At 35.6% G+C, this 26,500-nt stretch overlaps 1 long non-coding RNA gene across 1 annotated transcript in view; it reads left to right on the top strand.

Moving 5' to 3' along the window:
* The window catches only part of LOC145526613 (uncharacterized), a 106,179-nt gene that overhangs the window by 35,510 nt on the left and 44,169 nt on the right, over nucleotides 1-26,500 (top strand). Inside the window, exon 2 of the long non-coding RNA XR_014069021.1 lies at nucleotides 23,070-23,123. This is a non-coding gene — a long non-coding RNA (uncharacterized LOC145526613). The remainder of the gene's footprint in view (nucleotides 1-23,069; nucleotides 23,124-26,500) is intronic.

Below are 26,500 nucleotides of genomic sequence, written 5' to 3'. Positions count from 1 at the left end.
TTCCCAGTGCCATTTGTTGAAGAGAATATCTTTGTTCCATTATAGTTTCTTTATTCTTTTGTAAAAGATCAGTTGACTGTTTTTATGTAGGTTTATTTCTGGGCTTTTATTCTGTCCCACTAATCTGTTTGTCTATTATTTCCCACTACTATGTTGTCTTAATTACTTTAGCTTTCTTCTAAGTCTTGAAAGTATGTAGGGCAGTGCAGTCCTTCAACTGTATTCTTTTCCTCCAATATTGTCTTGGCTACTGACTCTTGTTTCTTTGTATAAAATTTAGAATCAGTTTGTCAATATCCACAAACTAACTTGTTGGGATTTTGATTGGGAATACATTGACTCTTTAGATCAATTTAGGAAGGAAACTGGCGTCTTGAAAATATTTAGTTTCCTATCCATGAACTTGGTTGGAATACATTTACATTTATTAGTTCTATTTTTTTCATCACAGTTCTATAGTTTTCCTCATATAGATTCTGTATATATTTTGTTATGTTTATACATAAGTATTTCTTTTTTTGATGCTAATGTAATAAATGCTATTATTCTTTTAATTTTAAATTCCACTTGTTTATTGATTGTATGTAGGAATATGATGGACTTTTGTGTATTAACCTTATATTCCACAACCTTAATTAAATCACTTTTAGTTCCAGAAATTTTTTTGTCTATTCTTTTGAATTTTCTGCATATACCATCATGTCACCTGCAAATAAGATCAGTTTAAGTTCTTCCTTCTCAGTATATATACCTTTTATATTTTTTTTTTTTCTTGTCTTGTTGCATTAGCTTTTATTTCCTGTACAGTGTTGAAAGGTGACTTTCTCTTAATCTTGATAGGAACACTTCTAGTTTCTCACTGTTGAGTATGATGTTAGCTGTAGGATTTTTTGGATATTCATTATCAAGTTGAGGAAGTTCCCCTCTATTCCTAGTTTACAGAGAATTCAAGTGATCTTTTAAACTCCACACCATCACTTCTGTTTATGTCTGTGGATATATTACTGGCATATATTGAGTAAAATGCTTAAGCTAATTGAATTATTCATAGTATCATTTAAATCTCATGGATTGGTATATAAAGGATAATGAGAATAAAATGTTTGAATGACTGAAAATTCATCTTACAAAAAATAATGTTAAAATACAGAGAAAAAATGTGCTTCAATCTGATGACAGTTAAAATAGAAAATTGGAAAACTCTATCCAAACGACAAAGCTAAATTCACTTATAATTCCAACTATGTGTGAATGATATGAAATTACTCAATGGAAAAACTTTACTCAGTCTAATAATATTATAATAAATTTTGATTTTCAAAATTAAAATAATTTCTTATCAAATGATTTGTTTCTGAAATATTTGCTTATTTGAAAGCACTAATTGTTAATTTTTATAATGTAATAATATCTAACTTCTAAAATGTTATTAAATTGTCAAATTTTATTTAACTACTGAAAATTGAAAACTATTTTAATGAAATAGTGAAACAGAATTTGTCTTCAGAGAGAAAAAATACATAGGCTCCAAGTCAGATGTGGTGATTAGACAGTCTTTTAATAATACTCATCATTATATGTAGGATATTTAATCTAGTTCTTTAGCATTGCAAATTTAGTGTTAAATATTGCCTAGCATTTTTTATTATAGGAAGTTAAGAGATTTTTCCAGGAAAGTACTATCTAATAAACCTGCCTATAATGATGGAAATGTGCTATATTTCACTGCCCACCATGGTAATGCCTACTTATATGTTAGTTAAGCACTTGAAATTTGTCTAAGGTTATTGAAAAAGTAAAACTTTAAATTGTATTTCATTTTTATTAATTTAAAAATTAATTCCAGGAAAAATTGACTCTGTTAAGGTCTTAAAATGAAGACAAAAATTCAGCAATTTGATGTTTGACAATTCTTCATTAATTTAAGCAACTTTTTTTTTTATCAAATTTGCTGTATTTTGTGTTAGTATAAATGCAATGGGAATTCATAGAAAGGAAAAATTGTGTCAATTGTGAAAAATTGTGTCTCACTCATGGGCAAGTGAGAGATTCCTAGAGTTTCGAAGAATAAGAATGAATCTTGTATCATTTAGGAAAGGTCAATTAAAGTAACTTATATAGAGTTTTTGTTGTTGTTTAGAGTAGCTACTTTAGAGATGAGCTTCATTTTAAAAAAGTGATAGCATTTTGACAAAGCAAGAACTTAGTAAGCCTATTTCTTATGTTAGCCAAAATGTTAATGGTTTAAATCAGCATTTATTTATTACTTCACAGTTTCTGTAGGTCAGGAATCTGAGCTTGACTTAGCTGAGTTCCCCACTTCAGGGTCTCTCAAAGGCTGCAGTCACAGTGTTGGAGGGAAAGAGTCTCAACTGAAGGCTCAATCAGGGGGTGGATCCAAGGCTCGGCTGCTAAATTCAGTCATGTGTTTATTACCAGGATTCAATTTCTCAGGAACTGTTGGAATAGTGGCTTCGTTCCTTGCAGGCTGTTGGCTAAGTGCTAACCCTTAGCATCTTCTCCTGTGGGTCCTTTCTCTCAGGAAGCTCACAACATGGCATCCTCCTTCATTAGATAAAAAGCTCAAAAGGCCCAAGAGATAGCAATTGTAAGCAAGATAGGAATTATATTTTCAGTGACATAATTTCAGAAGTGGCATCCTGTAACTGTTATTTTACAAGCAATTCACTAGGTTCAGTGCACACAGAAACAAGGAGGATTACAAACGGGCATAAATGTCAGTATCAGGAGACGGGGATGATTGATGGTCGTTTCATAAGCTTCCCATCACATTAATTAACCAAAATGTCAAAGATTTTTTTAAGAAGCATGTGATACTTCCCAATACCCTTTATCATAAGTCCTATAAATAAACTTCTGCCTTAAATATTAAAAATAAATGAAAGACTGTGAAGCCATGAATACGATTTTTTTACAGTGTTTTCACACTAATAACCTAAATTTTGCAAATTTAAGTCCTTAATACTGTCAGCTGTGTTTTGTATAGAGTCAGTTGCTGAGTGGAAGTGAAAGCTGAAAAAGTTCTACTAGGCAAACTCTTAGCTATTTAGTCCTGAACACCATTTGTATTTAGCATTGTTATTAGCTCCATTCTTTGCAACCTTTTCTTATTGCTAAGGTGATGGTATGTGGTCTTTGCCACAAATTGCATACAATCCTATAAAGACTACTTGTCTCCAGAGATTAGCTTCTAAATTAAGAATAGGCGAGGTAATCTAGTATGAAGAAAGTAATTTATCATAATCCAATAGCCTAGTAGACTGGTCATACATATAAAGTGGTCATTAACTACAAAAGGAACCCATGCATTCTATTTCTGTGAATTGTAGTTAGGGATTTTTCTAGTGTTAAAGATTATGCATCCCCCAAATGGCAACATTTAGCTCTGAGTACATGTTACTAACTGTGTTATATTATTCTAAAAAGTAGACAGAGAGATTTAAGTAGCAAATGTGTGTCATATAAGATGCAAATCTTGTATCAATTTCTGTAGGATAGAATTGTAAAATAATTACAATCGAATACATGAAGAGACATAATTCTAATACCACTCATGCCCTCTTTTTTTTTTTTTTAGAATCAGTCATTACCCTTAAAGCTTTCAGTTTGCTTAACCTCTATGCATCATTTCAGCCTAGTTTACATTTTCCTGTTTTATTTTTCCTTCTCTTTGCAGTAAACTCTCATCAACAGTTGTAAAAGCTTGTCATCTTTTTTTTCCTCATTAGACACTCTTAACCTTCCATATTCTATATAACCATGCTATGCCAAAGGTTATCAATAATATACAAATAAAATTATATTCCCTGACCATTTACTTTTTCCAGCATTGAATCCCTCTTATTGTTTACCCTTTCTTGCAGCTCTTCCACTTGTTCTGTGCCTCATGTTCATTTCCCCATGACCTGCTGATATTCCTTGGTCTTGATTCTTTCTCTGGCTTCTTAAATATAGGAGTGCCTTAAGACTAAGACTTCAGCTTTTTACTTTTCTTTGTCTAGAATCTGTTTAGTCACTGACTCTTAAAGAAATTCTCTACTTGAGCAATCATATCTGAATTAGTGACTGTTACATCTACATCTACAGCATTTTTCTTGAGTATAAATTCTGCTTGTGCAACTGTGTACTGAGCATTTGTGCTTGGACAAACCTGTGTTCCTTCAACTAAAATATAATTGGCATCGAATTATATTACATCCTAGGGTAAACAAACTTTCCTTTAGCCTTTTATCTTCTCTGTAAAATTTGGTGTTTTTCTCTGAGCCAAGTTTAAAATAAAAGTTATCTTTGATTCTTGGCTTGAAACATTGAGATTATTTGACCTTTCTTATTTCAACCTTTCTCACCTGAAAATGAATATGATAATAAGTCCTATCTTAGAGTGCCATTCTAAAGATTAAGTTACATAAAACATTCAAATATTAATATTTAGCACAGTGCCTGACATGCAAAAATCCCCTTTTGTTGTTATTGTATCATATTCTAGAATGTAATGCTTTAATTTTTAAATATATACTTCTTAAAATTATATGGCATTATTAAAATTATAGGTAAAATATCTATGAAATATTTCTCAGAGATTGACAAAGTTTATCTAAATAGGGAAGATTGGCCTATAAAGTTCTGTAATAGTGTAATGATAAGTACATGCCATATATGCTATTACAGCTGTTTTTAATAGTCTAGTTTTATGTATGATAAACACTTATTTGTATAAAATAAAACAACTTATAAATAAAGTAGTGAATTGAGGAACTCATAAAAGAAGAGTACATACTACTTAGACTACAAGAAAATTTAAAATTTTGTCCATAAAATATCAAGAACAAATTAAAAAGGCAAATAATTTCTTAAAAAGGAAAAAAGATTCACTGATATGTTACATACTACACAAAACTATATATAAAATACCGGTGAAATATTTTCCAGTAGTATTTTAAATGCTGTGTCAACAACATATGATGGTGCCCCTTTTAGAACAACATCAGCAATATTGACTATGGCCATTAATAAAAATAAAGAAAAGACAAATTACATAATTTGATGAGTAAAATTTGGTATCTCACTGAGGTTTAAATTTCAGTTTCCATTACATGTAATTTGAATGTTTTTCCTTTCTGTTTACTGCCTTTATTTTTTGGTAAAAGTCACTTTTAAAAACCATTGAGAAAATGCAGTGGTGATGGAGGAGGGTAGTTTGAGCACATGTGCCTCCTGCTTAAACACTTTGAGCAGATGTTGTATTTAAAAGGTGCATTGTTGATAAGTAAGTTGAGAACATTGCTCCATGTCCAGTTAAGTTCTCATCTGCAGAGATGTCTAAAGAAGGTTGAACAACTTAGAGACGAACATGCTCTCTAATTTTCTGGAACACGGTAGAACCATGATGAGGGGGTTGGGTTTTCTAACCACATCTTGTCAGCTAATATGCACAATAGTAATCCTCAGAATTTTGTTGTTGTTATTCAGTTGCTAAGTCATGTCCAACTCTTTGCAACCCCAAGGACTGTAGCACTCCAGGCTTCCCTGTCTTTCACTACCTCCTGGAGTTTGCTCAAATTCATGTCTACTGAATCAGTGATGTTATCTGACCATCTCATCCTTACCACTCCCCTCTCCTTTTGCCTTCAGTCTTTCCCAGCATCAGGGAAAAATGAGTCAGCTTTTCCAATGAGTCATCTCTTTGCATCAGGTGGCCAAAGTATTGGAGTTTCAGCTTCAGCATCAGTCCTTCCAATGAAGATTCAGAGTTGATTTCCTTTAGGACTGACTGGTTCAATCTCTTTGCTGTCCGAGGGACTCTCAAGAGTCTTCTCTAGCACCATAGTTTGAAGGCATCAGTTCTTTGGTGCTCAACCTTCTTTATGGTCCAACTATCACATCTGTAGATGACTACTGGAAAAACCATAGCATTGACTATACTGACCTTTGTTAGCAAAGTGATGTACTCTGAATAAGCTCTATTAACTCAAAGAAGCACAAAGTCTCAGTAGAGAAAGACTATCTCTGAATAGATTTTCTCTTTATAGGAAGAGAACCCAAGGGAGTTCAGAAAGGACATAAGGGAAATAGACATGAAATAAAATATGAGTGGCATGTATATATTGTTCAGAAATAGCTAATATTTTCAATGTATGCACAATTCAGTCTTTCTAAGAAAAAATTACTGGCAACCAGGATTAAAGATGTTTGTCTGGTTAACATGCCTTGGATGTTGGAGACCTCCAAAGATCTTTATAGTCCTGTCTTCCCTGGAGCCTTGTATTTCATTCCAAAGGGTTGCGAGCATCTAGGGACCTTCCTGTCTTCTCTAACAGAGGATTTGTTTATGTTAGAAATGTAATGTCTTCTCTTTCTGGAGAGAAAGAGGGAGTGCTGTGTAGCAGTTTCTATATAAGCTCCAAAATTCATATCTCTGGGTTCCTCTTCTGTCACAGAGACTCTCCTTACATCTCATCAATTCAAGGAAGGGAAAGGACTGTGGAGAATTTTTTATTGCTTTAAATAATAATGACCATTGACACAGAAACCTTGAATTTTCTTACCTTGTATTGAAAATATACCATCTGTTTATCATTTGTGGGTATTAAAAGCTGCACAGATCTAAAGAGGAAGTTTGATTTCTCTTGTTAATAACTATGTTCTAACTTATTATTGTATTCTTGTAGTTACAGAGTGTGTACATAGTACTAGCTATTTGCATAGTAATGTGGGCACTCTGGGCAGCATGTCTTTAGGAACAATGCATCTTTAAGGAAGGGGAATTGCTTGCAAACATGCAGGCAGATGAGACCAAAATAGACAACAAAAACAATAACAATACTTCTGGGGCTTTGAGCCATGATACTTACCAACATTTAATGAGCAGGATTTTCAAAGTTCACAGAGGAGTGGTTCCTAAATAGAGCTTAAAAACCATTTGGAGATGAAAAGAGAGAGATAAAAGGGCAAATGCATTGTAGTGAGTTTTGTTTTTTTTTTTCCAATAATGAGAAATTCACTCACTCTAAAGGACTGGTCTTTTTTTCTGAGATTTGTTTTCCTTCTTTTGAAGTTAAAACATTATTTCAAACATAGTAAGGATAATGGCAAATTATATTTTATCTGTTGGTTCATTACATATTGGCAAAAAATCTCAGTTACTGTTTTCAAATTGTTTTAAAAATTAGAGTGCAGTCTTGGAACCATGGCTTTAAATGATTTGTGTTTCTTACTGATTATGAAATCTAAAGTTCCAGCAACAGCTTTGGATAGAAGTTAGTTGCCTTGAGTTAGGATGTACTGCAATGAACCCCAGGTTTGGATAATTCAAAGATACAAACACTAAATCATTGTTAAATTTTAAATTAGAAAATATATTGCTTTATTATCTACATATGTATTAAATATACTTGATATATATGTGTATATATCTCATCTTTTTCTAAGACATGAGAGACAGGAATATTTTTATATAAATGCTACATCAAGACAAACCAAATTTCTTCTCTGTTAAGTTTCTTCGTAAGAGTTATTACTCATTTCCTCCTGAAATTTTAAACCCACTTAAGCAGATGGTATTATTGCTGAACATAGCTTTATGAAAATTCCTAAGAAAGCCTCAAGCTTTAATTTGAGGCTTCCCTGTTGGCTCAGATGGTAAGGAATACCTGCAATGTAGGAGACCGATTCAACCCCTGGGAAAAATTCCCTGGAGAAGGGAATGGCAATCCATTCCAGTATTCTTGCCTGGAGAATTCCATGGATGAAGGAGGCTGGCAGGCTACAGTCCATAGGGTCGCAAAGAGCCAGACAGGACTGAGTGACTAACAATGTGTTAGTGACTTTAACTTGGTTGTATGCTGAGTTTTCAGGATTGACAAGCATCAGTATCTTATTGAGATGCTTGGGAGCACAGGGCTTTGAAAGATTTAACTAATAACCAAGTCTCATCTATTGAATTTACTATCTTTGTGACTCTTCACTGAGTTAGAGGGAAATTTAATTTTGACAGTGGATTCTACTTTTATTATTTTACTCATTAATTATTCTCTATTCTAAGGGGTGGGTACTTTGTTATTAACATTGCATCTGGTCTTCTCAGTGTATAATCTTGATAAATATCTTAGGCGATCTAGGGAATGATCAGATTGGGAGAACAAATTTAATCTTTGTCCAGCCTGGTCATGGTGGCACCTGTGTCAAACAATATGGCTCTGGATTTGAGACCACAATTCTAGACCCAGTTTTGGTCCATGGGGATACTGCCTTCTTGGGATTCACCCAAGTCAGTAAATAGAAAAAGCATGAGGCAATAGTAAAATAATTCCAGAGCTCATTTTCAAAAAGTTAAGACAGGGATCACAATATGAGGATATAATCCTGAATGTTTTCATCTTTTAGAATTTGTATTAGTTTTAATTCTATTCCCAACAGCTTCTCTCAATATTGATCCTTGACATATAAGAGGCCCCTTGTTGCTCTCAAAAGGATAGTTCATTAATATAAAGGAACAAACATGTGCTATCCTAATAATAATGGCAAATAAACTTTCATAGTAGTGTGTAGAAGCATGAAAGATGCCTGACTGATTACTATAGGTATAAAAATGTATACACGGTGATTTAATTTCATAAAAATTGTTTAAATATATACGTCTATGTACATGAAAATGTCTATGAAAGTGATACACTAAACATTCAACAGAATGATATTCTAGATCATTTTAATTTTCTTTTAACATTATTAACGAATTTGATCTTATAATGTATACAAATAAATCTTAAACAATTGTGTAACTACTTTGTTCTGAATATATATGGAATCAGTCCACTATCATGAACTTAACAAAAAGAATTGTAAGAGGGAGTGGAACAATAGAGATAAACTATGCACAAACTTGGTAATAAGAAGGATGATCAAGTTACAGGGGGAACTGGAGAAATATTAGTACTGTGTGTGTGAGAATGTATATGTAGTGAAATGCTGTTCTAACAGCTATCTTCAGATATCAGAAGAGCTATCATATTAAAGATGTGCACATTTGTATCTATGTTTATTTACATGTATCCTGGGTTACTTCAGAGGACAAGGACTAGGTCAATGGGGGATGAGAGAGGAAAGTAAATTTCTGTATAATTCAATTGACAATCTAAAAATGTTAACCGTTTAAAATTTGAATAAGTGATCTTATGATCACTTTTACTACTAGTAAAATTCCTTCCTTACTACTTCGTCCAAAATTTTCAAGCAGAAGTCAAAATGTTTGAGTACATTCCAAATCTGAGATTCTAAGACAGTAAGGATTAAGTGCAATTATTTTCCTGGTTATGTATCTATCATAAATTCTAATACAGTTTTCTAATATTTTGTTTATCATTAAGTTAGAACCCTGATTTTAATAGTTACAAAAAGTTCAGTTCGGTTCAGTTCAGTCGCTCAGTCATGTCCGACTCTTTGTAACCCCGTGGACTGCAGCAGCCAGGCCTCTCTGTCCATCACCAACTCCCAGAGCCTACTCAAACTCATGTACCTTGAGTTAGTGATGTCATTCAACCATCTCATCCTCTGTCATCCCCTTCTCCTCATGCCTTCAATCTTTCCCAGCATCAGGGTCTTTTCCAATAAGTCAGTTCTTTGCATCAGGTGGCCAAAGTACAGTAGTTTCAGCTTCAGCATCAGTCCTTCCAATGAATATTCAGGATTGATCTCCTTTAGGATGGACTGCTTGGATCTCCTTGCAGTCCAAGGGACTCTCAAGAGTCTTCTCCAACACCACAGTTCAAAAGCATCAATTCTTCTGCACTCAGCTTTCTTTAATAGTCCAACTCTCATATCCATACATGACTACTGGAAAAATTATAGCCTTGAACGGACAGACCTTTGTTGGCAAAGTAATGTCTCTGCTTTTTAATATGCTGTCTAGGTTGGTCAGAGCTTTTGTTCCAAGGAGCAAATGTCTTTTAATTTCATGGCTGCAGTCACCATCTGCAGTGATTTTGGAGCCCCCCAAAATAAAGTCTGTCACTGTTTCCATTGCTTCCCCATCTATTTGCCATAGATGCCATGATCTTAGTTTTCTGAATGTTGAGTTTTAAGCCAACATTTTCACTCTCCTCTTCCACTTTCCTGAAGAGGCTCTTTAGTTCTTTGCTTTCTGCCATAAGGGTGGTGTCATCTGCATATCTGAGGTAATTGATATTTCTCCAGGCAGTCTTGATTCCAGCTTGTGCTTCATCCAGCCCAGCATATCGCATGATGTATTCTGCATATAAGTTAAATAAGCAGAATGACAACTTATAGGCTTGACGTACTCCTTTCTCGATTTGGTACCAGTCTGTTTTCCCATGTCCAGTTCTAAAGGTTGCTTCTTGACCTGCATACAGATTTCTCAGGAGGCAGGTCAGTTGATCTGGTATTCCCTGGTATTCATCTCTTTAAGAATTTTTCACCATTCCATAGAACGGTTCTATGAAGACCTACAAGACCTCCTAGAACTAACACTCAAAAAAGATAACTTTTTCATTATAGGGGACTGGAATGTGAAAGTAGGGAGTCAAGAAATACCTGGAGTAACAGGCAAATCTGGCCGTGGAGTACAGAATGAAGCAGGGCAAAAGCTAATAGAATTTTGCCAAGAGAATGCACTGGTCATAGCAAACACCCTCTTCCCACAACACAAGGGAACACTCTACACATGGACATCACCAGATGATCTACACCGAAATCAGATTGGTTATATTCTTTGTAGCCAAAGATGAAGAAGCTCTACACAGTCAGCAAAAACAAGACCAGGAGCTGACTGTGGCTCAGGTCATGAATTCCTTATTGCCAAATTCAGACTAAAATTGAAGAAAGTGGGGAAAACCACTAGACCATTCAGGTATGACCTAAATAAAATCTCTTATGATTATACAACAAGTTGGATTATTTAAAAAACTGTTTAAAGTAGGGTATGCAAATAAAAAACTCAGTTTCTTCACAAATATATTCATTAGTATAGCCTTTGCAGGAATTATCTCAGTTCCTAATATAATGAAACCTAATTCTTGTTTTATCATTCCTCAACCTCCACAAAAAATTGAATGATATTTCACTTCTTCTTAAAACTTATGACTCTTTCCAAGTTTTTTCATATAGAAAGATAGTAGAATATGAAAATATATTTTAAAACAGAGGCTGTCATCTGGCTTGGCAACTTACTAGTTTTGTAACTGTGAATAAACTCTTAATCTTGCTGGAATATTAATGCTTTCCCCATTCACTGACTTACTATGAGTATTAAATAGGATACTATAGAATATATAATGTGGATCATGCAACCAGGCTCAGAATATTATTTAGTAATATTTTCAACATTCAAAGCAAATGATCTCTCTGAGATCAAGTATGCTATATATTCTCTAAGTATTGCATAACTTTTTTGAATTCAAGCCTTGAATATTTTCTAAGTTTTCAGTGTATGTTTTTCGTTGGAATATTTACCGATTATACAAACGTTCACTCAATGTATATAATGTGCCATTCTGTTATGTACTACTGTAAATAAATACAAAAATATGATAAAAAATAAAAATAAGCATAATGTATTTTATTTATTTTAAGTAAATGAAACGAGGACTTGGCCTTTATAATGCTTATAGGTGAACAAAGACAGATAAACAATTATGATAAATATTAGTTGTGCTTTGATAAGGAGGGTGATCATATAGTTTGTTGTCTCACTAGGATAATAAAGAAACAATGTATATATAGTGTATATAGTGTATTTAAAGATATACATACTACCATTATATATATAATATGTAAATAGTTTGTGGAAATAATGTTCAAATTATTTGTAAACATTATGAACTTAAAGGAGCATTTCACTTTAGGTATTTTCTTATTCCATAAATATATTCTTATTCCATAAATATATTCTTATTCCATAAATATAATAAACACAATCACTATAATATCAGGAGGCAGAGAGGTCCATGTAATTTCTTAACTTTAAGAAATTTATTTCAGGGATCTACATTATAAAACTTCAATGAGATGATTAGATAATTCCATACAATATTTAAAACATATATCAAAAACTTATCAATTTCCATTATTCATTTAACTGTGTGAATAATGATATTTAAGAATAGTATATAATGGTGATTTAAAGATGAGTGTTATTCCAGCTTTCTTTTCATATTTTGAAATTAGGTAAAACCAGAAATAAAGCAGAGATGGGAACCCTTCCCAGAACCTCATTAGTCTCTGTATAATTCTTAATATCTATCTGTCTTCTCTCCATTATAATTGATTCACACTAGTCAAACTCAATTAGCTAATAATGTTTTTATATTTCTGTATCATGATTAGGTTTGACTTTAGGATCTTTAATATTTAGGAGAAAAGCAGTTGAGTTTATGCAGAAACCCAGTGCATTAGTACATGTTTCCTTCTCTTCCAGTATTTCTACTTTTATTTTTTGCACTAGCTCTGCTGATCTTATACTTGAAGTTGCATTTATAGCATTCTCTAGGGAAATTTTTTACAGCTATTTTCTGAAGTAGGCAGTATATGAAGAAAATAGTTGCTCAGATATGTGTGAAAAGAAATAGAAGATATGCCAAGATACTTTTGGGGGGAAATGTGAGAAAGCTGCATCTCTTTAGATGGAATGTAAGTTAGGTCATGTATATTCAGAGTTTCACCTGATTGTACCTATTTCATTCCATTACATTGAAATCAAAGTCTTACTTATCCAAAAAAAGTTTGGATGAATTAGATTAACTCTTTACAGCCACTAAGGTGTTATTTATTCTGCAAAGTAAAGGCAGCATGGACTTGTTGTATAAGAACACTGTGTCTAGCACTTAATTTCTGCTCACAGTTTAGATAAATGAAAAGAAGAATGTAACCATCCTTATTAGTTATATATCAAAGACTCAAACACATATATAATTCTATTGTAAAATAAGAATTCATAAGAAAAAAAGGAGCTAAACTTGAGAGTAGATTTGCTTGGATTTCAGTCTGTTTAGTCACTCCCTGGTTAGTGAGATATTGTACTGAGCCTCTGAATTCCTGTTTGCTTTATCAAAATAGCTAGGAGTCTTCTGGTTGCAAATGACTAAAAACCAATAAAATTGTTTTTGGCAATTAAGATAATGTTTTGGCTGATATAATCAAATTGAATCAAGGGCAATGATGAAGCTCAGGGCTGCCCAAAGCTAGAGAGTCCAATAGTGTCAAGATTTCTCTCTTCATTTCCCTTTATTTCCTTCCCCTTAGATCAGCTTTCTCCTCATGAATTTTTGACTAGAAACACAGACCTGTGTCTCTTGGATCTAATAGGAAACATCCCACAGCAGAGCTTTGATTAAATTGGCTTCTACCAATTATCTACATATAAATCCAGGGAGATGGATTAGAATAATTGACAGCAGCCACTGGAGTGTCATGCCTGAAGTAAGAAAAGGAGCAGGTCCCTAAATAGTGAATACTAATCAAATAAGGGAGAAGTGATGAGCATAGGAAAAAGTAGAAGTGAACTATGGTAACAAGGTTGTTGGAAGACTTACAAATATATGTATATAAAGCCAAGCCTGGCTCATGTTAATTACTCAATATGTATAGATTTTCTTTTCCTTTCATTTCACCCTTAGAGATGGCAGAATGGCTGAAATGATTCCCAACATCTTAGTTCTACTGGATCTCTGGTTTCTGTAATCAAACTGAATTTATTTTATCTCTTCAGGAATTCCTTTGAAATCTAAGTGTGTTAAATGAAAAATAAAATTGGTTTCCAAGGAAAAACATAGCATGATGTTGTGGTAAATAAGCACACATTTTTAATCATACAAACTTGGGTTCTAATCTCACTTCTACCCCGTGCTAGCTCTGTGCCCTTGGGCAATTAATTTTTCTCTAGCCCAGTTTCCTCATCTATAAAATAAGGATGAGATCATCTAAGAATACAATAATATTTATTAATTGCTTAGCAGAGTATTTGGAAACCAATAAGTAAATAATGGTTACTATTAAGATAGTTCTGGGCTCCTTTATTTTTGAGGAATCATTGCATATCAACTTGCCCCACCCAGGAGGACCCCATGCCCTGAAGATGACCAACAGATAGTCATTGAGCATCAGTAGTGTTTTTGATCTTTAAATATTTTTGTATACAAAATACAGATTTTCTTTTTTAAAGAAAGGCAGCAGCAGTGTAAATTTGTAAACAGAAAATGAAAACTTCATCTGCTGTGAATCCTAATTTCAGTTTTCCCAGTCATATATTTTGTGATTTGAAGAGGTACTTAGCTTCTTCCTTCAGCTCTATCTGGCACAAACTTTTTTATGCAAATCTGAAATGAAACATTGTATCTCAATATCACTGCTTGCTTGTAAAGAAGTATATGATAAAAGATACTATAAACCAGGACAGCGTTACTCCAGGGGCATTCCTCCTCAGTTTCTTGCTGGTTTATTGGGACTGTAGAGGGAGTCCAGCCTAGCCGAGCTGGTGAGTCTTGGGGAGCAAGATTCTGTAAGTAAGTAGTGTGAAAGGCACAAGCCTAGAAAGTGTAAGGGGGCCCTGAGACACAGAGTCTCTCATGACCTACATGGGGCCAGTCCAGCAAAGAAAAACCTGGAAACTCACGTTTCCACAGAGTTAGATCAAGCAGCAAGGACCTAGGGTTTAAACTCAGCTCAGTCCTCCAGCTCTGAGGTTGCCCAGGCCTGGGAAGTCCAGGGAATATGCCTGATGGTGGTCCACTTTCCAGTACTTTGAAGAAGGCTGCTTTTGTTCACTTCTTCCTCTTTGAATGGGTGCAAACTAAGCTCTCTACTACACCAGCTAGAAGACATTCCTCCTACACTTTCCCCTTCTTGACCCCAGAGAGTGTCCATAAGACACTAGGAGCTGGCTTCTCAGGTCTGGAGACAGACAGATCACTGCTTGGACTCTGTGTTCAGTAGGGAAGGTAACTACCCTGCCTGTATGCCTTCATCCTCCCACTGGCCCTCTGGACCCTGTCCTCTGGGTAGCTGTGTGGCCTGTTGCCGGGTAGAGTGTTTGCCCCCCTGTTCTGCTGGTGTCCTTGTGGGAAACAGAAGAGAAGGCTGTAGGCCAGTCCTTGTGTCCCTCTCCACCTCCGCTCCCCTACATGCCCCGTCTGTCTCTTTTTTTTTCCCAAAAGGAGAGGAAGAGGCGTTAAGGGATGGAGGAGACTATGTGTTACTTACCCATTTCTGAATAAACATTTGTTATTCCTAAAAAAAAAAAAAAGTCAAAGTTTAGCAGTGAACTATAATCAACCTATGGAATCAGGTTGTTAAAAGGGACATACGGTATACTGAATGTTTTCATTATTCATATTAACTAAAGTAGACTTTAAATATGGAGAAGACAATGGCAACCCACGCCAGTACTCTTGCCTGGAAAATCCCATGGACAGAGGGGCCTAGTTGGCTGCAGTCCATGGGGTCGCTACGAGTCAGACACGACTGAGTGACTTCACTTTCACTTTTCACTTTCATGCATTGGAGAAGGAAATGGCAACCCACTCCAGTGTCTTTCCTGGAGAATCCCAGGGATGGGGGAGCCTGATGGGTTGCCATCTATGGGGTCACACAGAGTCGGACAAGACTGAAGTGACTTAGCAGCAGCAGCAGCAAAACTTCATTGAGGTCTGAAGGCTCCTCCAACTTGCCTGCTCCTTCCCCCTTTATCTTTCATGAGTGATCCTTCCAATAAGTCTCTTGAATGATGGATTTCATCCTGACATCCGCTTCTCTGAGGAAATGTACTGATACAGTATCCAAATGAGCATTGCAGTCAATGATTTTTAGTAGTCCTGGTTGTACAGGGATATTACAGTCATAATGGGGCTGTTTAGTTCTTTTCAAAATGCGTAATATAATTATATATTTAAGCTGACTAGTTCTGTCTAAATTATTTACTGGTTACAATTAGTTTGCTAGAAAAAATGCAGTAGTCAGTGTTTTGTGCTGCCTTCCTGTTCACAATCTTGTTTTTAAAACGGATTTTTACCCTCAACACCAAAGCCCCTCACTCAGTCATAGATGATTGATCAAGAGTCCACTCATCCCTGGAAAGATGGTCGTTGCTCATGACTGAGATAATAGAAGTTTCCTTTAGGAAGAATATGTACAGTAAACATAAAGATTGTAGTACTTGTTCAGTGTATCCTAGAGCTGGAAGAATATATAGACAGGGTGGTTTGTTGGGTAATTGGCTGGAGTTCTCAGCAAAGGACAATAATCATGAGAGGAAAAGATAAAAGCAGACAAAAGATAATAAAGACACCGAATTAAGTTCAGTTCAGTCGCTCACTTGTGTCCGACTCTTTGCAACCCATGGAATGCAGACAACCAGGCTTCCCTGTCAATCACCAACTCCCAGAGCTTACTCAGGCTCATATCCATCAAGTCAGTGATGACATTCAACCATCTCATCCTCTGTCGTCCCCTTCTCCCATCTTCAATCTTTCCCAGTATAAAGGTTTTTCCAGTGAGTCAGTTCTTTGCATCAGGAGGCCAAAGTATTAGAGTTTCAGCTTCAGCATCAGTCCTTACAATGAATATTCAGGATTTATCTCCTTTAGGATGGACTGGTTGGGTCTCCTTGCAGTCCAAGGGACTCTCAAGAGTCTTCTCCAACACCACAGTTCAAAAGCATCAATTGTTCAGCACTCAGTTTTCTTTATAGTCCAACTCTCACATCCATACATGACCACTGGAAAAACCATAGCCTTGAAGGGACGGACCTTTGTTGGCAAAGTAATGTCTCTACTTTTTAATATGCTGTCTAGGTTGGTCAGAGCTTTTGTTCCAAGGAGCAAATGTCTTTTAATTTCATGGCTGCAGTCACCTTCTGCAGTGATTTTGGAGCCCCCAAAATAAAGTCTGTCACTGTTTCCATTGTTTCCCCATCTATTTGCCATGAAATAAGGGGACTGGATGCCATGGTCTTAGTTTTCTGATGTTGAGTTTTAAGCCAACTTTTTCACTCTCCTCTTTCATTTTCAAGAGGCTCTTTAGTTCTTCTTTACTTTCTGCCATAAGGGTGGTGTCATCTGTATATCTGAGGTTATTGATATTTCTCGAGGCAATCTTGATTCTAGCCTGTGCTTCATCCATCCTGGCATTTCTCATGATGTGCTCTGCATATAAGTTAAATAAACAGGGTGACAATATACAGCTTTGATGTACTCCGTTCCTGATTTGGAACCAGTCTGTTGTTCCATGTCTGGTTTTAACTATTGCTTCTTGACCTGCATACAGATTTCAGAGGAGGCAGGTAAAGTGGTCTGTATTCCCATCTCTTGAAGAGTGTTCCACAGTTTGTTGTGATCCACACATCTGGTCCCATCACTTCATGGGAAATAGATGGGGAAACAGTGCAAACAGTGTCAGACTTTATTTTTGGGGGCTCCAAAATCACTGCTGATGGTGATTGCAGCCATGACATTAAAAGACGCTTACTCCTTGGAAGGAAGGTTATGACCATCGTAGATAGCATATTGAAAAGCAGAGACATTACTTTGCCAACAAAGGTCCGTCTAGTCAAGGCTATGGTTTTTCCAGTAGTCATGTACGGATGTGAGAGTTGGACAGTGAAGAAAGGTGAGCACTGAAGAATTGATGCTTTTGAACTGTGGTGTTGGAGAAGACTCTTGAGAGTCCCTTGGACTGCAAGGAGATCCAACAGTCCATGCTAAAGGAGATCAGTCCTGGGTGTTCATTGGAAGGACTGATGTTGAAGCTGAGACTCCAATACTTTGGCCACCTCATGCAAAGAGTTGACTCATTAGAAAAGACCCTGATGCTGGGAAGGATTGGGGGCAGCAGGAGAAGGGGATGACTGAGGGTGAGACGGCTGGATGGCATCACTGACTCGATAGACATGGGTTTGGGTAGACTCCGGGTGTTGTTGATGGACAGGGAGGCCTGGCGTGTTGCGGTTCATGGGGTCACAAAGAGTCGGACATGACTGAGCAACTGAACTGAACTGAACTGAACACAGTGAAAGGCTTTGGCATAGTCAATAAAGCATAAGTAGATGTTTCTTCTGGAACTCTCTTGCTTTTTCAACGATCCAGCAGATGTTGGCAATTTGATCTCTGGTTCCTCTGCCTTTTCTAAATCCAGCTTGAATATCTGGAAGTTCAGAGTTCATGTACTATTGAAGCCTGGCTTGGAAAATTCTGAGCATCACTCTGCTAGCCTGTGAGATGAGTGCAATTGTGCAATAGTTTGAACATTCTTTGGCATTGCCTTTCTTTGCGTTGGAATGAAAACAGACCTTTTTCAGTCCTGTGGCCACTGCTGAGTTTTCTAAACTTGCTGGCATATTGAGTGCGGCAATTTAACAGCATCACCTTTTAGTATTTGAAATAGCTCAACTGGAATTCCATCACCTACACTAGCTTTGTTCGTAGTGATGCTTCCTAAGAGAAAGAAACCTTGTTTTCATTTTCCGTTTTTGTTTCAGGTTGCTAACTTCCATCTGTACATCATTCTCTTATTACATTTCAAATAAGCTATTTAAATAGTAAGTAATTAGGGTTCAGTTCAGTTCAGTCGCTCAGTCGTGGGTATAATTTAGTGGTAGTGGAAAGTAAATTTGAGCTAATTAAGTGGAGCAAGTTACTGAGAGTCAGTGAATCTGAGAATGAGATGAAAAATGTGAAATTTATTCTTGAGACAACATGGAGTCCATGAGCTCCAGAAAGCCTTTCAGGAAGTAGATGGAAGTTAAATGGTAGTCCTATAAGTTAAGGAATGACATCATTCACCCTTGTTCAATGGATGCTCTAAGCCTTGTTGAGGAGCTTATGCCCTAGGCATTTAGAAATTTATCATGTATGATGTAAGTGAAAATGCACAATCATGTTAACAGAAAACTGCATGTCAGCTGAATCAAGAGATATGGTACACACAGGAGGTTTTAGAGAGGAAGTTTAAGGATTGAAGAAATGTCATCACTTGGGTGTCTATCAAGGTTAAAGATGCTGACATTTGAGATGGACATTTAGTGATAAATACTAATTTTACAGACATTTTGGTGGAAGAAGCTGCATGAACAAAGTAGTAAGAAATACAAGGGTTAAAGTCAAGTAAAAAGTAACTCATTTTGTTGAAAGAAACTTTCTTTATGGTATGTGGTAGGGCATTTATAATCTATTGTATGGGATATTGATTTCACTGCTAGAGATACCCTGCAATAAGACTTAGCAAAACTGGATGACTGATTATAAATGGTGGGCAAAGATGAAGGAGGATTCAAAAAAATGTTTAGTTAGGAATGATAGAAAAGTGTTAGTCCTAAAGACTGAAACTAGGAAATCAGATGGAATAATAATTTTCGAGGCAGATTCAATACAGACGGTGAAATAATAAAACATTAGGGCAAGAATGGTTAAGTTTGAGAAAGTTACACAGGCTTCCTGAAAAATTTAGAGCTAGATTTAGTTTTCAATATCTAATCTTCACTTTCAAACATTCTTTCTCACCCTTTATTGCAGCCTCTGCCACTCAAGAGTCCCTATGCTTCCTGCCTTTTACTTTAATATAAGCCCTTCACTACAGTTTGAATATATTTATATAAATATCTAATTCCCTCAAGATTATTTATATTTCAACCTTATCATTACTCTCTGTGAGGAAGGTGAAATATCAATGATCAAGCTAAGAGCAGCATGCTTTAACATTTAGCAAAGAGCTTTCCCATCGCCACTAAAATAAAACCAAAAGATATCCTGCCAACTGCTTGTACACAGGGTTATCCAGGCCTGCATGTAATGCAAAAATATAGAGCAAGAGATAAATTTGGATGATTTGCAGGTGTAGATTGAGGATGTAGATTCAGAAGTCATCTATCAAGAAAATAAATGAAACTAAATAATTTATTCTACAAATATTTATAAAATATTTGCTATGAGCCAGGCACTCTTCCAAGTGATGGAGATACAGTATAAAAAAAAAAAAACACAGAAGTAACTTTCCCTGTGAATCTTGCGTTCAAGGAGAGGGCTAGACAACAAAACTATGCATTAATAAACTATTAGTGCATACTTTCATAAGGATGTAAATAATTTATTTGAAATGGGTAAGTGTAATGGCTTCCCAGGTAGTGCTAGTGGTAAAGAATCTGCCTGCTAATGCAGGCAATGCAAGAGACATGGGTTTGACCCCTGAATCAGGAAGATCCCCTAGAGTAGGGGATTCTTTTCCAGTATTCTTCCCTGGAAAAGCCCATGGACTTTTCCTCCTCTGGCAGGAAAATCCCGGCCAGAGGAGCCTGACAGGCTGCATAGGCCACAAAGAGTCAGGCACGACTGAGTGACTGAGCACACATAGTACAGAGCACACATACAGCGTACAGCGGGGAAAAGGGCTGGGAAGACTGGAGAACAGGAAAAAACTGAGTTTAGATAATGAGAAAGGCACCATTAAGAAGGTAACATGAGCAGATTTGAATGGAATGTAGGAATGGGCCATGTGAACATCTAGAAAAAGTGCATTCTAGCAGAGAAAATGCCAGTGTTGCCACCAGTGTGATAGCTGAACAGAGAGGTGAAGTGAAACAGGATAATCCCTATTGGTATAGCTGGTCCTAAGATTATAATAGGTTTTCAAGATTTCCCTTCTCCACCACACAGTCCTTGAACTTAGACCAGTACCACAGCTAGCCCAGGTTGCTTACTTGTCTTCTGGTGTGACCCTAGACTATCACCAAGAATTTAAATCCTTAGTTATAGTTCCTTCTTGGGCCATGCTTGCTATGTGCTGTGCTGAGTTTCTCAGTCGTGTCTGACTCTTTGCGACCCTATAGACTAGCCTGCTAGGCACCTCTGTCCATGGGGATTCTCCAGGCAAGAATATTGGGTTGAGTTGCCGTGCCCTCCTCCAGGGGATCTTCCCAACCCAAGGATCAACCCAGGTCTTCCACATTTCAGGCAGATTCTTTACTGTCTGAGCCAGCAGGGAAGCCCATGCTTGCTGCAGCTTCTCACTTATAGTTCTCACTGGCATAGATGCACCAAGAAATTCTGCAGTAAAGCCTTTGTACTATAGGCATAGTCTTCCCTACTTCCATTGCATAGGAATTCCCTCACTCTTGAGGATGACTAGAAGCAATAACACTCTCCCACTGATAATGCAGTTGGTATCAGTGACATGAAGAGGCCAGAGACAAGGGGCTAGTTGCAGCGTCAAGTTCATTGGGACTCTTGCTGTGTCTTCTAGCTGAATTATTCCTGCTGGAAATCAGTACTTCTAACCAACCAGGGTGTAAGGTCATGGGAATGGGAATGGAAAGACAAATTCTGTAATCAGTTCACTGGAAGTGAAAGTAAAAGAGTCAATTACTTGTCCCTCTTGGTGCCCAGATTTATATATTCAATCTATAGATGGCAAAGTACCATATGTCAACTGGTAGTCCAGTGTATTTACTATATCCTGGATGACAGGACTCCAGTCTGGAGAGTGTTTGGCCTAATTTGGTACATTACCTGAGCCTCTAACAGACCATTCCACTGTGTAGTTTAGTCAACTACTTCTGAGCAGTGGGTTATAGAAGACTGATGTATCCCATCCTGTGCCCCCATTATTGCCCTTAGTGCTTTAAAACATATGCAGTGCTCTGCAGCAGTATTATATGGAATGACATGTTAATAGATTGTTCCACAAGCCCCTCAGTTAGTGGTGCTATCAGTGGCATTGTGAACAGAAAAGCAAACCCATAGCCACGGTATCAATCAATTCAGTTAGAAACAAATCACTATTCCCTCTAAGAAATTACCTAGTATCATTCACTTTCTACCAAAAAAAAAATAGCTATGTATTTAAGGAATGGTGCTGCATCAGTTACTCAGCACCAGTTTTTTGAGTGGCAGGTGAATCAGTCTACAGTGTCATCAGTTAAACAGGATTTGAAGTTACAGGAGCTAATGATGTTGGGTCCATACATATTCTTCATGTCTATCTTCATGGTTGCTTTCTCCTTTCGACCAGCACCTGAGGACTGCAGAGAAATAAGCTGATATCCATTGGATGAGTTATTCTTTTTGTTGGAAATGTTTTTAAAGAATTTCTTCTGTGTACATACTCATTGGTAGCCATATGCTCTGTAGCTTTTCTCATAGATATATCTATATACCTTTTCTCCAGAGCTTTTTGTTTCTCATTTTCAAATCTTGGTCTTTTCAGAGCCTTAATTAATCAGCAAAACTGTTCTCCCACAGTTGAGGAGTCCTTGTATATCCATACTTCAACTTTTCTCCTTGTAATAATTACTTATCTACTGGAACACTATTCACTCATGACAGTCATTAAAGTAACCCCTTGAGTAGCTTTATAATGACAGTTATAGAAGCTAGAATAGCAGTGCACCAATATATTAATCATCTCTTTTGTTTTCGCTTTCCTTGTCAGTTGATAATATGAACTTCTTCAAAGGTTATAGTTTGCCATGAAAAAGAATCACAGGTATATTAGAAGCAGGTAACAGGAGAGTTTGAGTCACCTTCATGTATAATTTATCCATGCTTTTTGGAGCTTTTGGGGCCTAATACAGAATATACAATTTGCATGGAATGGTGTATAGCAAACAGCTACTGTGCCTATCTGACTGCAAGATTCAGCAGATCTGATAACATCAAGCTCATGGTGGATAATTTCAGTTCCATAATCATTTGATAGTCCTGGTAAGACGTTTGCAATGCTGAACTCCATCCAAGCCATTTGCTCCAAGAAAACATCAATAGTTAGGAAATCTTAGCCCTCTTTGTGTTCCAGGATATACTAATGACCATGGGTTGTCCTGTTCTTGCGAAGTCTAAGACTTATCTTCACTTTTCCTGAATGTCTTGGATAAGACCCACTTTAAACTTTGTCATGACAATCTTAAGACCAACACATGACTCATTTGTCTTCCTGTATTAACCTAATCTCATGTTCCTTCCATTTCTTCAAGACACTTTTGACTAATGAATATTTCTTCACTACGATCAGCTGAGTGAAACCATCTCCTTAATTGTCTACTGTATTTTGTCTTCTAGGGCATTCTGTCTTTTTTTGCCCCCCATGATATGCCAGCAGCTGTTTCACTGATGGTGAGTAGTTTCTATTATACTCTAAAAATGTTGTATTATTATTACTTTAAATTACTTTTGATTTTTAAGTTATCAATTGGTTTTGATATTAAGAATGATGTCAAACTGCATTTGAAAGGCTTTTTCTACATCTGTCAAGGTACTGGTTTTCTACTGCTAATATGATATATAGTAGATGAAAACAATTTCTAACATTAAATCAACAAAATATAAGGTTATATTTTACTTTATTGTGTAGTTTAACCTTCCATGGTATTAATTTTTTAATTTTTATTGAAGTATAGTTGATTTACAATGTTGTATTAGTTTCTGTTATACAGCAAAGTTAATCAGTTATATATCCACTCTTTTTTCAGACTCTTTTCCCGTATAGGTCATTACAGATTACTGAGTAGATTTCTCTGTGCTATACAGTAGTTCCTTATTAATTATCTATTTTATATATAATAATGTGTATATGTCAACCCCAATGTCCCAATTTCTCTCTCTCCATCCTTATCCTTCTAACCATAAGTCCATCCAACCAGTCCATCCTAAAGGAAATCAGTTCTGGGTGTTCATTGGAAGGACTGATGTTGAAGCTGAAACTCCAATACTTTGGCCACCTCATGCAAAGAGTTGACTCATTGGAAAAGACCCTGATGCTGGGAAAGATTGAAGGCAGAATGAGAAGGGGACGACAGAGGATGAGATGGCTGGATGGCATCACTGACTCAATGGAGATGAGTTTGAGTAAACTCCAGGAGTTGGTGATGGACAGGGAGGCCTTGCGTACTGCGGTCCATGGGGTCGCAAAGAGTCAGACACGACTGAGGGACTGAACTGAACTGACTCTACTTCTGTTTTGTAAATAAATTCATTTGTAACTTTTTTTAAGATTCTACATATAAGTGACATCATGACACTTGTCTTTTTGTGTTTGATTTACTTCACTCAGTATGGCATATTATTTAATTTGAATTGTATTCTTATTCATGCTTGCATTCATGCACCTATCAGTATTCTTTTAGTAAACTTCTTAGAATTTTTTTATCAGATAAATGCATTAGATTCATTTTACTAGATTCCAAAAGTGAATTGTAAGGAGTATCACATATTTTATGCTCTAAAATATTTTTATAGTGTGGAAATTGTTTTCTTAGATTTTTGAAACGATTATTCTATAAAAGTGAATCTTTTTTATTTGGTAAATATATCTTTAATATCAGTAGCACATTTTAATTACACTAACTTGTCTGGTTATTAAATATTGAGTCAATTTTGATCTTTAATTTTACATAAAATATGTACTTTAGTAAAATTAAAAAAAATGTTGGTAATCATTTGCATTGCATCATTTCAGAGAAAATTTAAAAAATTGTTAGTAATCATGTCGTATTTTATTATAATATTAACTATATATATTTGAATTTAATTCTCCATCTTAAGGAATTATTAATATGTTTACAAAACACGGTGCAAAAATTCTGAATCTTAAAAAGTAATGATCTAATCTAATATACAATATAACTAATAATATATTTCCTAATATACTTACTTAATACACTAATACATAATATAACTAATCCTTTGGGCAGTTCAGAGAGATAAAGGGAGAAAATGGTAGGCTATTTTTTAAAAAAATTCATACTGGGACATATATACCAGTATATATAAAATAGGTGATTATTGAGAACCTACTGTATAGCACAGGGAACTCTACCCAGTGACCTATAGTGACCTAAATGGGAAGGAAATCTAAAAAAGAGGGGGTATATGTATAAGTATAGCTGATTCACTTTGCTGTACAGCAGACACTAATACAACATTGTAAGACAATTATATTCCAATAAAAACTTTTTAGAGAGGAATATTTCATAGATTTTATAGATTTGGTATAGATATTTTAAGTAATTTAAAAATACAAAATCAAATGCTTAGTGCTTTACATAAATTATATTATTAGAGTTTGAAAGCAGAAATATCTGATATTTTTCAAAGAGAAAACAAAATTTTACATACTCTGATCTAAATCTTATCCTCTGAGTCCTCTTATTGCCCCACCCCACCCACTGGGGGAAAGATAAGATTATTAGAATTATCTCAGGATGATTGACAGTGGAACAGTCCATTTCACTGAAAGGTAAAGCCTGCTCTTGCGCAGAATTGCATCCTGAGTTTTTGGCTTCAACCCCAGTCATCCAAGAGTGTGGCAGCAGTATATCTTCCATGAGTGCAGCAACAGTGCAGTCTCAATGGGTCAGACAAACTCAGTTCTTCTTTTTCATACTCCCAATGAGATTCAGATAACATGGGTATTGAATCTCATTCCAAGTTCATTTTGTTATAGAAAAATAGAAACCAGTGTGTTAATAGTGGTTATTTCAGATGAGATCGGGCACGTACAGGGTGGTATGGCCATGGATTCATGTCAATGTATGACAAAACAGATACAATATTGTAAAGTTAAAAAATAGATAAATTAATTAAAAAAAAAACAGTGGTTATATCTTAATTTGCAGTTTCCAGATTGTTTTATTAACTTTTGTTTTCATTATTTATATCTTCTACTTTTCTATAATGATTGTATATTATCTGTGTATTAAAACAATAAAGAGAGATCTAAAATTAGCAAAATAGTGCTGGAAATATATAGGCTAAAATATTTATGGAGATTTAATCTAATAAATTGAAGTATTGATGATTTTTTCCTTTCTTCTAAAAAATAGTAGTTAGGAAAATAGTTTTTATAAAAAGAGCTTTTAAAAATTGGCTGCCAAAGGTAGAATGAATGTGATAAATTTGTTATGGTGAACAGAAAGAGAAAAATATCCCATTCTACTCTTGACATTTACTGGCAATATTCCTATGCTGGAAATTTCTAAGCTTTCTCTATTGTGGATTTTTGCTCATGATTTCAAGTATTAATGCCCCCCTTTTATTTTGGCTTTGAATGTTATTTTTGTTTTTCCTAAGCCCCTATTTCTTTTTATTTGTATTCAACTTTCAGAATATACAGCTTCCAAACTCTCTTATAACCACTGTTCACTTGATGGATATTCCCCTTTCCCAATTTATTCATCACTGTCATTTTATAGTCACTTAAGAGTGAGTCTTTCACACTCTCAAAGTAGAGTATCTCTGCGGATTATTGCAACTAATCAATTGAGCAATCTCATTATAAATAATCTAAAATGCATTATAAAATGTGAGCTAATTGAAATAAATTGTAAAGTTTAAACCAATATTTACTGTAATGCTTTGGAGTAAGTAAGTGGTGAAATCACTGATACAGGACCAGGAAGCACAAGCTTCTTTTGGTTTGTATCTAAGAAGTGGTTAACTAGGCAGTTTTCATGAATTGATAAAATGTAGGTCATTTAAAAAGGAATGGACTG

This window comes from Giraffa tippelskirchi, chromosome 2, assembly GCF_054371585.1.
Source record: "Giraffa tippelskirchi isolate mGirTip1 chromosome 2, T2T-mGirTip1v1.2.pri, whole genome shotgun sequence".
In the NCBI taxonomy this organism is placed as follows: Eukaryota; Metazoa; Chordata; class Mammalia; order Artiodactyla; family Giraffidae; genus Giraffa; species Giraffa tippelskirchi.
This window is presented reverse-complemented; position numbering and strand designations above follow the sequence as displayed.